The 16,793-nt window shown below is 45.5% G+C and overlaps 1 long non-coding RNA gene across 1 annotated transcript in view; it reads left to right on the forward strand.

The window, feature by feature from the left end:
* LOC123480594 (uncharacterized) overlaps window positions 1–12,509 on the forward strand; it is a 67,593-nt gene extending 55,084 nt beyond the window's left edge. Inside the window, exon 11 of the long non-coding RNA XR_011650349.1 lies at window positions 12,400–12,509. This is a non-coding gene — a long non-coding RNA (uncharacterized lncRNA). The remainder of the gene's footprint in view (window positions 1–12,399) is intronic.
* Window positions 12,510–16,793: the final 4,284 nt, after the last annotated feature.

Here is a 16,793-nt window from a genome sequence, read left to right on the forward strand (position 1 = left end):
GCGCTCTAGAATTGCTCTAAACAAATAGACCAGCCCGGCAGGGGCGCCCTAACAGTGAGCGTGCGGGGCGGGGGCTGCGAGAGATGGGGGCATGCAGGGGACGTGATGGGCGGCCCCGTCGACGCGTCCCGGCGGGAACGCACTCTATCCCCAGCGAGGGCCCGGGCCAGGGTTGGTTTGACCCCATCCTGCAGTTTCTGCCTGGCCCCGGGCTGCGGTAGAACTGCCTCTCCGGGCACCAGCCCGCAGTCATCTGGGACTTTGTGCTTTCAGCTTGCACCTGGGACCTGTCTGCCCCAGGCCGCCCCGGTGGACTTGGTTTCATCTCGAATTTCCAGCCACAGTCACCAACCTGACCCACCCCGGAGGGTGTGCTTCCCTCCCCTTGCCCTTTTAAAAATCATAATTATCAATAAAGTCGTAGGAGCTAAACTTTGACATGGAAAAGAAAACGTTGGGGTTGCTATTTTGTTGGGGTGAGTCTAGGTTTTGCTGTTGTGGAAACGCCTCTGCAATTTCCTTTGAATCACAGCTCACAGGCATCGCTGGCCCCCACAGGCCTCGCAGCAGGGCGCTCCGGAGAGCCGGAGGATGGGCCCCACGGCACGGAAGGGCTAGTGCTTGGCAAAAGGGACTGGCAGAGAAGGAGCCAGGTGGGCAGGCTGGGAAGGAAACAGGAGCAGAGGAAGGAGCTCTGCCTAGAGATCCACAAGTGCTGGTCGTGGCCTTGACCAGGTTGGTCAGTCATCCTGCATGTGTCAACGGGCACCGTGCTGGCGCCTCGTGTGCCGAGGTGAGTAAATCGGCGGGCCTCTCCTTCGCGGAGCTGGGGCTCTAGTGCAAACGGTAAGTTCACAGCTGTAAACTGGGACTGGGGTGCCAGCAGAGGGAAGGTGTGTGGTGGGGGACTCCTTTATACGCTAGTCGCCCCAAGTCTTCCCCATGGGTAGGTGGTCTCGAAACCTCCCGAGCATGGTGGTGGTGCAGATCCGAAGACATAATACCGAAGAGCGAGCCGCCAAAATTCTTTCTTATGTAAGGTGGGCATTGTTACTTCCCAGCCACTCAGAGCCTTTAACAGGCTGTGTCCGCAGCTTCCCTTTTTCCCTCCTTTAGGAAAGATGTTTTGACCTTGGCAGCCCCCAACCTGCCCCCGTCCAAGTCGGCAGGCTCTCTTTGTGTCTCCACTGCTTAGAAGACGGGGTTAAGGCAAGGGTGGCGAAAGCCCATTCTGTTATCTACTGGAGAAAGTCGCCATCTGGAGGGGGAGAGCGTCCTCTGGATAACAAGAGTCTTGCGTCCCTGAAAAGTTGAGCTTCCATTTTTTTTCTCCTTTAACACCGGTACTCTGCCCGGGAAAAGCCGGGGCTGGGAGTAGGAGCGCGCCTAGCAAAATGCTGCTGTTCCGCGGAACTGGTCGTGGGCCTTTTCGTTTCTAACTAAAACCCCAAGAGACACTATTTTGAAAATAAACCCTAAATAAAACGAAAACATTCCGAATCAAACAGTTAATCAGAGCCTGAAGTGGGAGAGATGCTGGGACGTGGGCCCGCGGGTGGGATGAGGGCCCTCCTGCCTCCACCACCCCAGCCTTCTCCTGGGGTCGCCTCTGTCCCTCACACGTCCTAGGGCGGGGCTCTAGAAGCTCAGAGCTGGTTGACCTTGTTGGAGGCGGGGCACCACCGCACACTGGGGAGCGGCGCGGCCCGCGCGCCCGAGGCATTGTTTGGGGAGCTCGCGCAGCCCGGCTGGCCGCCAGGGGGAGCGGGGAGACGCACTGGAGTCTCCATCGCCTCGGCGCTTACTGTCCGGCTCTGACCTGCCTGGCTCTGGGGGTCCCCTGCCCTTCTCGCACCCGCGCCATCCAGCCTCGACTTCACCTTGTATAGGCAGATTCATCTTCCCCACTCTGCGTCACGTCTCACTCCCTTTCCTTCCCCGCTTGTTAGTGCCCCAGCAAGCACATGCCCACGTTGCAGGCCCGCCCACAGGACAAGCTGATTGAGTGGGACAGGAGCATAATGTACGGAAGCTGCGACGCGAGCGCGGACCTTGTGAAAAGCGCAAGGAAGCGGATGCTTGGTGACTGTGGCGGCGCGCCTCCCCAGCCGGGGTCGCTGTGCAACCGCAGAGAGACGCGCGCACGTGGCGCGGCCACACCGGGGCGCCTTCCTTTCCGCAGACTCCGCAGCGCTCCGGGTTGGCCTTCCGGCCTACGGGTCTTCGCAGATCCTTGCCACTTATTGAAAACTGCCGAAAGCTTACCCTTTTACAAAGAGAGGCAATGTTCAGCACCTCTATCCCCGTCCACTTAGTTACTTGCCCGTTTTAAGGACGGAAACTGTTCGCACAAACCAAGGGTACAGGTGGTGGTGCGTGCCCACTCCTCCGGGCAGCCTACTTAAAGGGGGCTGTTTGCCCATGGGTCCCTGGTGAAGGGATTGGAACTCTTCCTCCCACCCTGGCCTCACCACACACCAACATCCCACCCCAACGCTGCAGGCCTGAGGAAGAGCCTTGAGAGAGCGGATCTGGCCCCGCTGCTTTGCTTTAGCGTTTCCGGATGTGCAGGCACAGAAGAATCTCTACGCACAAAGAAAGTTCCCGCTCACCTCAACAGAACAATTCGGCTGTGGTAGGTGCAAGAGTTTCTGGGATGGCAGGATCGTGGCTCTCATTTTCAGAGATTCTGCTCTGTGAGAGGGGTCTCCGACCCCTGTGTCTGTTCTGCGTCCGCGGAGAGCCTGGGAAATGCAGCCTCCCGCTCCCACTCGCGAATAGGAAAGTTAAGGCATATGGACTCTTTCTGAGAGGGAGTGCAAGCAAGAAGGGGGAGAACAAGTGTAATATGCCTGTTTGTTAATTCTCAAAATCCAGCTCTGGCTTCTGAGGGGCAGCCTCAATTGGAAACAAATTTCTTACCCCCCAAATAACTGCACCCGTGACCTGCCCTCCCTTTCGGTTGGAAAGCTTGTGTTTCCCTGTGTTAGGCAGTACAAAGATCTCAAGGTCTGGCCCGTTCATTACTAAATGCTATTCTCGCTGCATGTTAAAATGTAGCATGGTATTTTGTGGATGAGCTTGACCAGCACTCAAGTGAGTACGTTTAGCCAGCCGCAGGGAAGAAATCAACATGTAATTAACCAAATAGTGTATATATGCAACGGCTAAGTGTCCTTTTGGGGAGACAGCTTTTGATTGGAATCCTTTGTCTCCTTTACTTGCTGCAAGTAAATGAAACTACCTATGGACAACCACTTCTCCTGGAATAGAACACCCCAAGCAGCAAACCCCTTGAGTGGGCTAACACCTGCTCCTTATTAAAAGGCAGGGCCCCCTCGGAGGTGTTAAGCAACTCCTGAGTGGGAAAGGATGCAGTTAGCTAGCGCAGGCCCTAAGCGGCCTGGGGAGCCTGGTGAACAGCAACCTCCCTCAGCCCATGTCAAGAGGCCGCACTAAAAGACTGACTGGGGGCTGCTGTCTTCTTAAGTCCTCACTGCTACCCAGCAGATGTGTGTGACTATTATTTTGCAAATTCGTAAGTAGTTGCGAGGAAACTGAGGCAAGGCGGGGTTAAGTAACTGGATCCCAGTTACACCGTGAGCGGTCCAGCTGCTGGTGTTACACGTTCGTGCTTTAGGTACGCATCTCGACCACTGGGTGTTTTGCTTGGCTTTCATCCACAGGCAGGCTAGCCAGGTGAGTAATGTCACCTTCACCTCCTGGGAGGGTGGTCTGGGGCCGTTCCTACTCCTCTGGGGTGGTAGGGCCCGCCAGCCCGAGCATATTTCTGTGCAGCCATCTGGTGGCGCCATTTCCCAAACTGATGGTCCCGCTAGGGTTGCAAGTCGGGTTTCTTTTCTTTTTCTTTTTCTTTTTTTTTTCCCGCGGTTGAGGCTCTGGGATGCCACATTTTACCTGTTAGGCGTGATGCAGGCCGCCTTTTCCGGGTGGGTGGGTGACCTCATTCTTTCGGCTGTGGTCCTCCCTGCACCCGCGCCCCCGCCGTGAGGACGCCAATCGCTCTGGATGGGAAGCTTCCCGGGCAAATGCACGCGGGGCGGGGACCTGCAGCTCCCCCGTCGAGCGCTCTGGGATCCCTCCGGCCTTCGGACCCGAAGGGGTCAAATGCTGCTGTCTGATACCGAGGTCCGGGCCTGTGACTGGAGAGCCTTGGCGTCGCATTTTAAGAAGACATATGTCTAAATGGCGAGCAGCTTACCAACTGCTAATCCGAGCTGTAGTGCGGATCTTCTTTAAGATTTCCGGATCGAAGTTGGAAAAGCAAATGAAAGGTCCGGGGAGCTCTGACTCTGGCAGAGGCAGGAGCCGAGAGGGAGGCCTGGCCCTGTGCCCCCTGTCTCAGTCCCCGCTGAGGCCGGCGCGGGGCTCAGTGCCCCCTTTTCATCAGGATGGAGAGCTGGCGGAGGAAATTCGAGGGAGGGGCGGTGGAGAGCGAGACTGCGGTCGGCATTGTGCCCGACGCTGGGCTCAGGGCCCAGGAAGATGGCTCCCCCAGGGCGAAGCAGGAGCCATCATCCCTGGACACCTGGAGGGCAGAGAAGAAACTGCGAGGGGCTGTGAGAGCTCTCTAGTTGGTGGGTCCTAAGCCTAAGTGAAGCCTTGGAGTTCCCCTGAGCATTTTGTACCAAGTACAGAACTTGCTCAATGAGAATGGCCTGAAGGCAATGAATGGAAGGATACTTTTGGAGCTCAGTAGAATGACTTAAAGAATTTCACCTACAATGATAACCCACTGCAACATATCATCATCATCATCATCACTTTTATTCTTCCCGATCTGCCCTAGTGCTTTAGTCAACAGCTGGCTTGGGATGGACTGAGAAAACCGTTTTATATACTGTGCTTCTTTCAGGAACACGAAGCAGCACATCAAGGGACTGTCTGTGGTTGGTGCCTTGGGGGAGACCCAGTTCCGTTTCTTTTATTGTTCCCTCAAAGATTATCTATTGGCCCTAGACATTTGGGGGGAAAGAATGGGGTTAGGGCGTGGCATTGCTCGACTTGCATCCCTGGCTCCTTCTGCTTCCAAAAGAAAAAAACAAAACCAAACAAACCAAGAAACCTAAGCAAACAAGAACACCTGGGGCCTGAAGCGCTCAGTGGTATGGACCTCAGGGAAGGAAACTCCGATTCTCTTGAGTGCACAAACCTTCCCCAGCCGACTTTCCTTTATGGCATAGGGCTTCACATTTGCAGGACCAGTAGTTGTTTCTTGGTCTTTGGGGTTTAAATTTTGAAATTCATGTCACCTGGGTACCCCTCGTCTATTTTGCATGCTTAAAGTAATATTTATGGAGCGCCTCTTCCATGCCAGGAGCTCTGCAGGAGACCTTTTTTTCTCTCTTCCCTGCCCTTTTCCTCCCAATTTCCTGTCTCTTCGGTTCCAGTAGTTTACTGCTCACTGATGTGTTGCAACTGCTGATGAGACTCTTGAAATGAAGCATCTCCTAATTGCTCACATTAGGAAATCCTGAATAGAAACAGCAAAATCCCAACGGCATTCATAGAGGGCGGTCCAGAAGCCACAGAGTGTCTCTGGGAAGAAAGACCCGCTCTATTGTCTGATCTGAACAGCAGGGGTCACTGGCTAAGCTGGTGTTTCACTCTGGTGGGAATTTACGGCCGCCAGATAAGAGCACAAAGTCAATGCAATAAAGCCTGTTGGCTCTAAAGCAACAGATGGAACCCGAGTTTTTGCACATGTACGATCTTTTCAGAGTCAAATCCCCAAATAAAAAGCCCTTTATCATTCTTACTGAACTGTTTTTAGGGACACTGTTCCATACTCTGTGTCTGTCTGTTTGGGTCTTACTTTATAACGTTGGAGTTTTGTGCTGCCCAAACTAAGAAATTTGTCATATTCATTAAAGTAATTCATCCTCTTGAGACATGCTCAGCTTCAGTAAATCACAAGTATTCAGAGCAACAAATAAACCTGTAAATTAGAAAAAAGCATTTGTTTTTTGTTGATTTAGGGCTAACAGTGTAACCTATAATTTCAAACTATAGCATCCACCATACTCAGACTCAGCACTCCGATTGAATTTATTAGCACTAAATATTAGCAAAATTTCATTAGTAAGCCTAATATTTCTTAATAGTTTGTACATTTCCAGTGGTACAATGGGGAGTGAATTATTACACAGAAATAACATTTCCACATGTTTAATTGGACTTCTGGTTATGTCCAGTCTGGGAAATGTCTAGTGATCCTCTTGGACATGTCATCCAGAGCTTTGCTATTTTTCCTTCGTTTCCTTCAAATCTTAGTTAATTAAAGAAATTCATAAGAAGTTCTGCCCTGGAAGAAAAAAGGAAGAAAAGAATGTTTTATGAGTACAGCTAATTTATTATTATTTGTACTGGTTCAGAAACCCTTTCCCATGTCCAAGGTTGTCTGGATTCGAGCTTCAGAATGAGCAAGATTATCTGAGGTTTTCTATTATCAATTTTTCCCCTGGAATAAATCCTGAAAATGTGTCTTCAGCTCCCTTCTGTGGGCCATCATCAAGTTGAACCCTTTTACTTGTTATGCTAGTTATGCATCCATTCAGAGGAGTTAGGTTTGGTGGGGTGGGGTGAGGTGGGGTGGGGTGGGGGGTGGGAGGAAAGAAGAGTCAATGTTGCTTGTACCTGGCTTCAACACTAATTTTTTTTTCACCTTGGACTTGTGTGTGTGTGTGTGTGTGTGTGTGTGAGAGAGAGAGAGAGAGAGAAAGCGTATTATTTATTCCCTGTGATTTCTCATGGTACCTGAAAGACTTGGGCGGGTAATCACTGGGATGATTTCTGTGGAATGTTATCATGTCACCTCAGGCAGGAAAAATATTCTGTCTGTTCTTCTCTTGAACCACAGATGATATAATTAGCAGGATAATTCCTTAAAGAATGAATTCCTCAAGTTCCTTGGGGTTTAATACCATCCATCCAGTCAAGAGATTGTTGGGCCTCGCCCTAGCTGGCGTGACTCAGTGGGTTGGGCTTCATCTGGCAAAGCAAGAGGTCACTGGGTCAATTAGGCCTGGCCCTGGTTGGGGTGCCTGTGAGAGGCAGCCATCAATGTGTCTCTCTCCCATTGATGTTTCTCTCCCTCTCTCTCTCCCACCCTTCCCCTCTCTCTAAGTAAATAAATAATAAATAAGTAAATAATAAATAAATTTTAAAAAGATTACTGGGCCTCTGTATGTACTATGGGGGTAACCCAAGCTCCCTGTGTTTAAGGTGTTTATAGTTTAGTATTTGTAGGTAAAAGTAGAATTTCCAGTTCTCTGCATGTAGCTGAACCATGAACATGGCACATGTTGGCTGAGGGTGAAGACGTTTTCCCATGGCATTTGGGTGAAAGGCTAAAAGGCTATGAAAAACCTCATCGAACAAAAATCTGTTGCTGGAGAAAGAAATAACAAGGCCAAGGTGAACAATCCATGTGCAGGTCATGTCTGAGAACTTTAGATACTTTTTGAACTGTGATAGAATATAGTCTTTTACATTCATAAGCCTTATTGGAAACGACACAATCAGAAAAACCTTATGTAAGAGATCTTGAGAGATCTGTTCCTTGCCCTCAAGAAACCCACTTAAACTAACAGGGAGGTTACATTCTGTCCAGTTTATAGATTGACCTTTAGAGAAGAATACTCAATGTTTTAATAACCCTAAAATGTAATAGGAACATGGGAAATTCTAAGTAACCGCCAGCTAAATGATTTGTCCTGCACAGTTGCCTTTCCCAAATCAACAGCAGACAATTAGGTAGAAGACTAAAGGAAACAGACTGAAAATTAAATCAAGTTAATATGAAACTTTCATTTTTACTCATGAATTACTTTCCCTCCGAATGCTTCTTTGTTGTTTACAAAAGTAATACATGTGAAAAATTTTGGCAACACAAATTATAAAGAGAAAAGTGGAAATCTCTAATTTCACTGCCTACATCTACAAAACAAAAGTGAAAAATAGTTATATTTTTCTAACTTATGAGAAAATTACTATTCATAAAGCTTCATCAAATTGCAATCAAATGATACATTTACATTTGTAAGAACTTTTCGTAAGTCAACAAATAGACATCTATGTCATGATAAATACATTACCTTCGAATATAGTATTTGAACTATATTCACTTTCATGAGTGGATTCCCCTGTACTGATGTTTCCTCTCCAGTGTCTTACCTGCTCCTAGGTGGCACTGCTTTCCCAGCAGCTGGATTATGTATATCATGAGTGAGATGGGTCTGGGTAAGCACCTCCTTGTCCAGATTTCTCCCAGGACAGAAGTTTGATCATAATGTCTCTGTGTCTTGGATAGATGGGCCACAACTCAGAGATAGTTTTTGTTGTATTTCTCAATATGATATTTCCCATATCAATTTGGTCGAAAGGAGGAATTTTAGATTTTAATGGAAAAAAAAGCCAATTGAGCTTTTCTGTGAACCTCAAGAATGGCATAGTTAGCCCTTGAGAGGGGTCAGCTGAGCCATTTTTCCCATTCACGTATTGCAAGTATCCCTCAGTGCGGAGAAGAATGTCCTTTGGGAAACAACCTTCTGGTTCTTGGAGAACACACTCGGAAGGGTTAATTCTGCCTACCACGAGGGTGATTGACATGGAAGGTGGGGGGAAGTTGAGTCATAGTTGAGGGTTATTGCTCATGAGTTTATGTTGTTTGGGGGAGAAATGCGTTCACTCTCAGGTGGGTGTGGTTTTGGAAGGGGACCGTGTCAGAATACATCTGACACACTCGTGGGAGTGACGCTCCTTTTTACATAGTCTGTGCCCACAAGACACCTAATAAGAATGCTCACACTGGCGTGAGATAACTGGAAATTGTTTAACATATGCCTATCTATGCAGGGTGGGGCGAAAGTAGGTTTGCAGTTGTTTGTATAGAAAAATTACATAATGATTAACAAATAATAATAGAAGACTAAACTCTCTGTTTCTCATACTCACAACTGTAAACTTTCTTTTGCACATCTCTGTATTCTACTTCTAGGACTAGTTTAGCTAAATTAAATTTTAGGTTTATAAGATGCAATGGGGTGTCCTTTATGTACAAGGATGGTCTCATTGAATACTGATCATTAGGTTGTGCGCCATCACTTAACTTTTGTAGAAGTAAAAACCATGCATACTGATTTATGCAAATTATCTTTCCCAGTTCTTGTATACATTGGTACACATTTTCAAGATGGTAGGTGTTAAAATGATGTTTGGCTCTTGACAGAGCAACTAGTTTACTCAGTAATTACCATATGCAAATCATGGATACAGTACTGTGCCAGTCAGGATGGGTTAGGTTATACTGCTGTAACAATCATCACTAAGTATAGAAGTTTGTCTCTCACTAGTGCAAAGTTTTCTGTGGTCCAGTGTGGGGTGGCAGGGTGGGGTGGGGAGGAGGCTTCCATGCGGTTACATTCCCAGCTGCTTTATTTTATGGCACTTCCATATCAAGAGGTGCTCTCAAAATCACGTAACAGGCCAAGAGAAGGCTGGTGAACTCATCACCAGAAGTTAAATACTTCCATTGGGAAGGGATAAAGTCACTTTCACTCACATTCCATTGGCTGAAATCAGTAAGAAGCCCACCTCTCTCTTTAAAGGGTGGAACGTGCAGTTTGTGCCCTGTGGGGAAGATCTGGAAATGAGGGAGTAGTGGTACCACCTACCATATCTAGGTACACATTTCTTATCTAATTCCATGATTTGTATTGAGCTTAAACTACTATTACTGGTCAAAAATTGTCAAGTGGTGAGTAAACACTGGTAAGATTTATAGCTTGATATGCTGTAAAGTTGCGGGCAGTGAAAAAATTGACAACTGGAAAATATTACTGAACCTTTGTGGCAAGGCTTTGATAGGCATCAGAGAAGAATCAATATAACAACAAGCTACACTATGATCTGATTCCATTGCATTTGTAACTAGCATTGTCGACTAATGCGAAGAAAGAAAAACAGACCACTGTTAGGAGGGCTAGAGAAATACAAAGCTGCTCCCTGGAGCTGAGAGGCCAGCTGATGGGTCCAACGAAAGTTCTACATTTCTAATGGGAAATTTCAATGAACTTCCATAGGTGTTTTCCATGGAAACACCTATAGGAAATAAGAGCATCACTAAAAGAACATACCAAAGGAAATATGCTTTTAAAATGTAATCACATTATGTAGTGAAAGAGAATACTTACAAGAATGTAACCTGGGAGAGCAGAACTCTTTTTAAGAAAGAAAATGACTTTCTGAATTAATTTTTTATGACGAAACCGTTGAGCAAACTGAAATGTGTTGGGACCATTGCTAGGAATACGTATTTATCATATATTTTGTATAACATGCATTACTGGTCTTCATGGATTCGATTTTCTTTCTTTTCTTTTTTGACATTTTGAGGTGGTTCAGCTATGAAAATATGTTCAACGAAATGTAAATTGCCAGGAAATGAGATAAAGACAGTGGATTGAGGGAAGGAAGATAAAGGAACCCTCTAAGCTATTTGGATTCTTTTCTTTTCCATGGAACAAGGAGTGCCAAAAAGAGGAAGAACATGCCTAGACTCCTCAGGGGAGGGGGTCAGAATCTTTTTGTCACAGAGGGAGAAATGAGGATTACAGATGTTTTCATTTTCTTAGATTCTCTTCTCCAGCATAGTTGCAACCCAAGAAAGCAAATCCAGTGGTTAAACTTGAGATACATATTCGTTCTTGGGAAATACCAGCATCTGCTAGGCTTCTATCGGGGGCAGGCTGACAGTGAACACTCAGACTGGGTTCCAATCTGACTTCACTGCTTTCTAGCTGTGAGATCCTGGACGAGTTACCCAACTCTCCGCCATCAGTTTCTTCATTGGTCAATGGGATACTCATGCACCTAGCGAGCACTGAAGGAGGACAGCACTTAGAAGTATGGAGTAAATACTTCATGTAACGACTACTTATTATTTTTTCCCACCACGTAGTCGTTAGTGCATCATGTCAACCAACTCTACGCACAGAGGCTTCCTCTGGGAACTTATCACGTGGGTGTAATGAGGTGTGAAGCGACTCACCCAGGTCAAAAATAAAGCCCCCGAGTCGCCAGGAGAGTTGGAATACCACTCAGCTGTGAAGGTCTGGGCCAGGAGTGAACTCCACACCCCCATCCCAGGAAAGAGAAAACAAATCTGACTTATACTTTACGCGCATTAAAATGAAAATCAGGCTCACTAAATTGGACAGAGATCTAATTATTCTAAAAAAATGTTGTTACTGTTGCTGGAATTTGAATTTTAAGTCAAAAATTATATTACAAAATAGATGACCAGTAGTTGAAATATTAACTGAGGGAAACAGTCTTGGCACTCCAAGAAAAACCCTTGTAGCGAATCTTCACCGGTAATCTCCTCGGGGTAGCCATTACTAACTGGAAACATGCTCTGTCAACCCATCCAGATTCTAAGTCTGGTGGTGGCGTGGCGGGAGTATATGTGTTTTTCTATGGCCGCAGCCCCAAGACTAAGCGGTATGTTTGCATACAGCAAGTGTATAAGTGATGTAGTTTGTTATTACTCTGCAGTGAGAGCTGAATATAAAATCGTACACTTCAGGCAAACACAGAACAGAAGGATTTCCTGGAAGGGAGCCATTGTCTTTTCCAGTCACACGCCATTGTTGAGAGATGGTCCAAGTGCAAAGAGTGAATTGGGTACTGACAGGCTGAGCCACAACATCTGGAGTCTGGGCCCTCCACCCTGGGCCTTGACCCTTTCCATCACAAACAGTAGGCAGATAGTGCTCGTAGGAAAACAATTCAAGCACATAAGAGCACAACCTTGTAAAATCTACTAGGGCAGCGTGACTCGTGTTTTGCAGAGAAGTTCATACTGGGTGTCATCTTCAGCATAAACACATTTAAATCTTTGTGTACATGAGATAATTCCTGACTCTCCATCCCTCGCCCCACCCCACCGTGCTGACCAACAAGGTCCTATAATCGGTTTGCTTCCTGCTTTCTTAGAAGGCTAACATGTGAGAAGCATTACTTTATTATATGATTAAAACTGTGTTACTTTCTAATAATGGTGGTAAAACATATGTATATATACATGTACATTTTACTATTTTTTACCATTTTGAAGCATACAGTTCAGTGGCATTAAGTACGTGTGTTAACTTTTTAATCAAAGTGCTATTCACATTTTGGAGAGTGCACTTTTCGTTAGCATTTTTACTTAAGGGGGGACAGAAAAACAGGGACACTTTTATTATTTAATGGGTTCTCTCAGCAGCAGCTTTGTAAAATGATTTGGTGGCATAGGAAATAGAATTTATTCATCAAAGTGAAAATGTTGTACTATTAGCAATAGCCATTATTCTTGCTCTTCTGTTTTCTCCACAGAATTGGTTAGACTGGCCAATAACTCAATGCAGACCCCAGTTCCTTAAGCTGAGTTGACTCTTTAAAACCAACGAGAGTAGATGCACATTTGAGCTTGGCAGAAAATCCTAGAATCCTGCTTTCTTATAGTAACTGCAGCTGTTTAAAGATCATCTCAGCTCTTTGTGACCATGACAAGGGAACATCACCTTCTTTGTTCTCATCTGGTAAGACAACTCCCAGACCTTTTTCTCCCATTTGGTAAGGTTTCATTGGTACTTCAAGTTCCATTTCAAATACTCATCTTCAAAAAGTGGGGGGAAATGATAGCAGCATTAGGAGACCACGTGTTTGAGAAATTAAGGAGCCAAGTGAAGGAGGGGCCAGAGGCAGTCACGTGAACGTATTTAAAGGTGCTTTTGTTTTTGTTTTAATTTCTAGATAGGAGACCTCGGTGTATGTTTGATAATGGAAGTGGTAATTCTCTTCCACAGAGAAATTGAAGTTTGTAGAGAAAAGTGATAGAATCTAAGCATTGGAAAAGGTGTTTGAGACCAGATGGTCTATTCCTGTGCCCAGCGTGATGTCCCTGACACGGATTCATCCAGTTTCTACTTGAACACACACAGGGGTGGGGACTCCCGCAGGAGCTCTGTGTCAAGGTCATCGCACCACCATCACTGTCTGTGGCGTTCATCAGGCAGCTTTCATATAGGGAAGGGTGCTGTAGTAGTCTGCTTTGCCTCCCATAACAAAATTCCACACACCGGGAGGCTTAAGCAACAGAAATTTATTTCCTCACAGTTCTGGAGGCTGGAAGTCCAAGATCAAGGTGGTGGCAGCGTTAGTTCCTGAGTTCTTGCCCCTTGGCTTGCAGGTGGCCTCCCTTTGGCTGCCTTTGCACGTGGGTGTTCCCCTGAGCACCAGCACTCCTAGTTTCTCCTCCTTTTCTTATAACGCCAGTCTTGCTGGATTAGGGCCCTGCCCTAACATCTTTATTTATTTAATCAGCTCTTCAAAGACCATATCTGAGAAGCTCTTGAAGAAGAGAAAGAACTCCTGCCTTCTCCTCCTTGGGCTGCCAGAGTCTAGCATGGTGCATGGTACTTAGCACATAGCAAGCACCCATTATTCCAATGCCCCAGTGAAAGGAACTGAAATGCATCTCTTCATTCCTTGGGCTGTCATGTTGGAAACCAAATCAGGATTGGATGAAAATTGTTGGAGAAACGAGAGAGGACAGCCTCATGAGGGTGCCTGGGCACATCAGGTAGGTCTTAAGTGTGTGACTGCCTTTTGAGATTCCATACTTACCAGTAATGAGTGTTCATTGTAATTGAACGGCATTCATATTGGAAACAGGAGGCAATGGTAATGTGACGATTTCTCCTTTCCAAACAGCTAGGGGCACATCATTGCAGATATTTGATAAAGCCAAGTTTAAATGGCTCAATGAATTGCTCTTTCTATTCTTTGTAGACAAATACTGCCGTTGTTTATTTATGGCTTGGGGGCAGATTATTGTATTCTAGGTGACATATTCAAGGAGGCATGCTCTTTCATTATTATCTCTTTGCCCTTCTCATTTAATAATATTTACAAACTCTTGAATGAAACAGGCCCTTCTTTAGCAGCAGAAGGTTCATTCTGCTTGACTAATGCTGTACCGCTCAGTTTCAGCCATCATTGATCGCTGGTTGGTGGAGCGTGCACCTGGCTTCCCTGTTTCTCCTTAGGTCCACTTCTTTCTAATGTCACAAGCACCCTTATGTGGTGGGTGCTTCTGTTTCCTCCATTTGTTTCTTTTTTTGTTCTGGTGTTTCTTTCTACTTTGTCATGTTGCTATTAATTTTGAAAGTTCAATTGGTAAAAGTACATCTACCTCCATAAAATAAATACTCCAATACATATATTATTTTCATGTTCGCTACCAGTTTTTTCATCTGTACCTAGTTAGGTGAATATGGAGGATAAAGGCTACCCTACCTGGCCTTCGAATTCCATGTACCCAACACTAGGAAAGTAATTCTTCAGGACTGAAAATAGGCATGAATAAATTGACACACTTCAATATTGCTTATAGCCCTAGGAACAGTTTAACTTAGTTCCCAAGCCAAAGACCCATAGGCCATTTGTTGATGGGCACATCCTTACACAAATTAGCAGGTGGAACTTCTTCTAATGTTGAGGCAGCTTGATGTTGGGGGTTATCCAGAAAATGACATTAATTTCCATAAACAGTTTATAAGATTAAAAAAATGAGACAAATCTCACCTTGGGTATGAAAATAAATAGTTATGAAAAAATACCGGCAAGCTAGTAAATCTGCAACAGTGAAATCCTGTTGTCAAAGGATGGGAAATCCTCAGCAGAAACGTTAGAGAAGTACGGAAGTCCTCTTACTGGAGGAAATGAACAATTAACGATGGCCTTCTATTCAACAGAACTAAATAGGGGTTAAAATAATTTAAAATTGTTTCTCTATCTGAATCTTATTGGACTGTCAGACTTCCAGAAAGTACTTGGAACAATACCATGCTAATTTTCTTCAGATTTGTACATTTCTGACTTTTTACACCTTTACCCACTCTGTGTGTACAAAAAATATGTGTACCAATGCGTATATTTTTGTTAGTGGGAACTGATAACACGATAGTTTTCCTACGAGAAGGGCGGTTGTCAAAGTTTTGCGAGATTGGGACTGGTCGCTGTTAGTGGAGACAAGGACATGCGGTTGGAGGGGGGACCGTGGGTGCCATCGAAAGACAGAATAGACGCTCCTTCCTGTAATCTCCTTGTTAAGTCCTTTTTTGTTGTAGAGCTGAATACAAACATTCCATCTTGGTGTTCTCCAGACAGGCTGTCGATTACCAGGCTCCCGGGAGCAGTTTTCTGGGTGGGCCAGGTCTTTGCTGTGATAGTTAAGTAACAGCAGCAACAATGGCCACTGAAACACCTGCAACAACACTGCCATCCCGCGAGGCTTGTGAGAAACTTGTGTTGCCTGCCCCCCTCCCCTGCAGCGAAGTGATGACTAGATTCCCCCACTCTGTCCCATAAGGTGATGATTTGGGGGCATTTTCGAAGGGGACAGGCTGCCAAGATCAGGTCTCCCAGTGCACGACCTCACTCCTGAGAAATTCCAGCAACTTATTAAGCAATTTTATTTTTTTTTACAAGGAAAATTTCAACTTTCCATTCCTGGATCGTTTTATACAGGGTGCTTGGCGACATCATCTTTCACTCAGGCTCGGGCCACTGCCCCTGCCCATCTGGCAGGCTGCACGGCGTGGGCAACGGCCTGCAGCCCGATGCACGCAGACACCCGGCGAGTGTGGTGTCAGCGTCCACAGAACATATCCGTGACACTATCTTTCCAAGGGAGGCAAATATTCCCATTAATGTAATATCCGAAAATGCTTGTGTATAATCTTCTAATGTCATTTAGATTGGCATTGGAGACTGGGAAGGTGACTCGGGTGGTCACAGTACATAGAACATTTATGTTCTTCTTTGACGACCAGCTGACCTCTGGGCTCCTGGGAGCCGTTTCCAATGGAATGGAGAGCAGAGAGAATCATAATTATGTCTCAGCCCTGGTTCATCATCCAAAAGGGACCTGTATTTCTACATGTGCCCTTATAAATCTTTTAGCTAAATCAGGGCTCAAATGTAAAACCCAGTTCCCTAGGGAACTTTATAATATAAACCAAAGTCTGGTTTGGGCTGATTTTTTGTTCTAACTTTGTGAAATGAATTTACTCATGATAGTTACAGATTCAGTACAAAGTTTTATTTATTTTACATGACACTAACAACAAAAACAATACAAAAAACAAATGAACAAAAAAGCAGAAACATCTCTTCAATACCTTATAACAGATAGATCAAATTCTATATAAATTTATATTTGTGAAAATATAGTATATCAGCTGATAGAATATTCAGAGGAAGTATAATATTTTGGGGCAATGCAACCATCATTATTTTGCTTGGTTTTCCTTTTTAACCAAATAATGTTTTTACCTTCTTGTAGTATATGCCCCAAAGGGAATAAAGTAATGGAAACATGACAAACTCGTTTTTTCTGGTTCTCCTTGTGTCCCAGGACAACCATAAAACCTACTGATTCAGTTGGTTTCAGTACAGATTAAATCGTGAGTAAGTGGTGTTCTGGAGTTAACCTTCGAAGGAGCTCTACCCTGATGTCCCCAACTTTTCTTGATGTCTTACCCCCGAAGGAAGAGATTCTGTCTGATCAGCATCACAGGAGCCAAGCCCTTCTTTAAAATCCGGATTGGCTGACGTGCCAAGCCAAAGTCCAGACAGAGTGATACATGACTCGCAAATGAAGAGGGGAAACCGTTGCACTGATGGTCACGGGTTATAATCTTGGTGGTTCCAGTCCTATCGCT

The sequence above is a fragment of the Desmodus rotundus genome, chromosome 9 (assembly GCF_022682495.2).
Source record: "Desmodus rotundus isolate HL8 chromosome 9, HLdesRot8A.1, whole genome shotgun sequence".
NCBI classification, from domain to species: domain Eukaryota; kingdom Metazoa; phylum Chordata; class Mammalia; order Chiroptera; family Phyllostomidae; genus Desmodus; species Desmodus rotundus.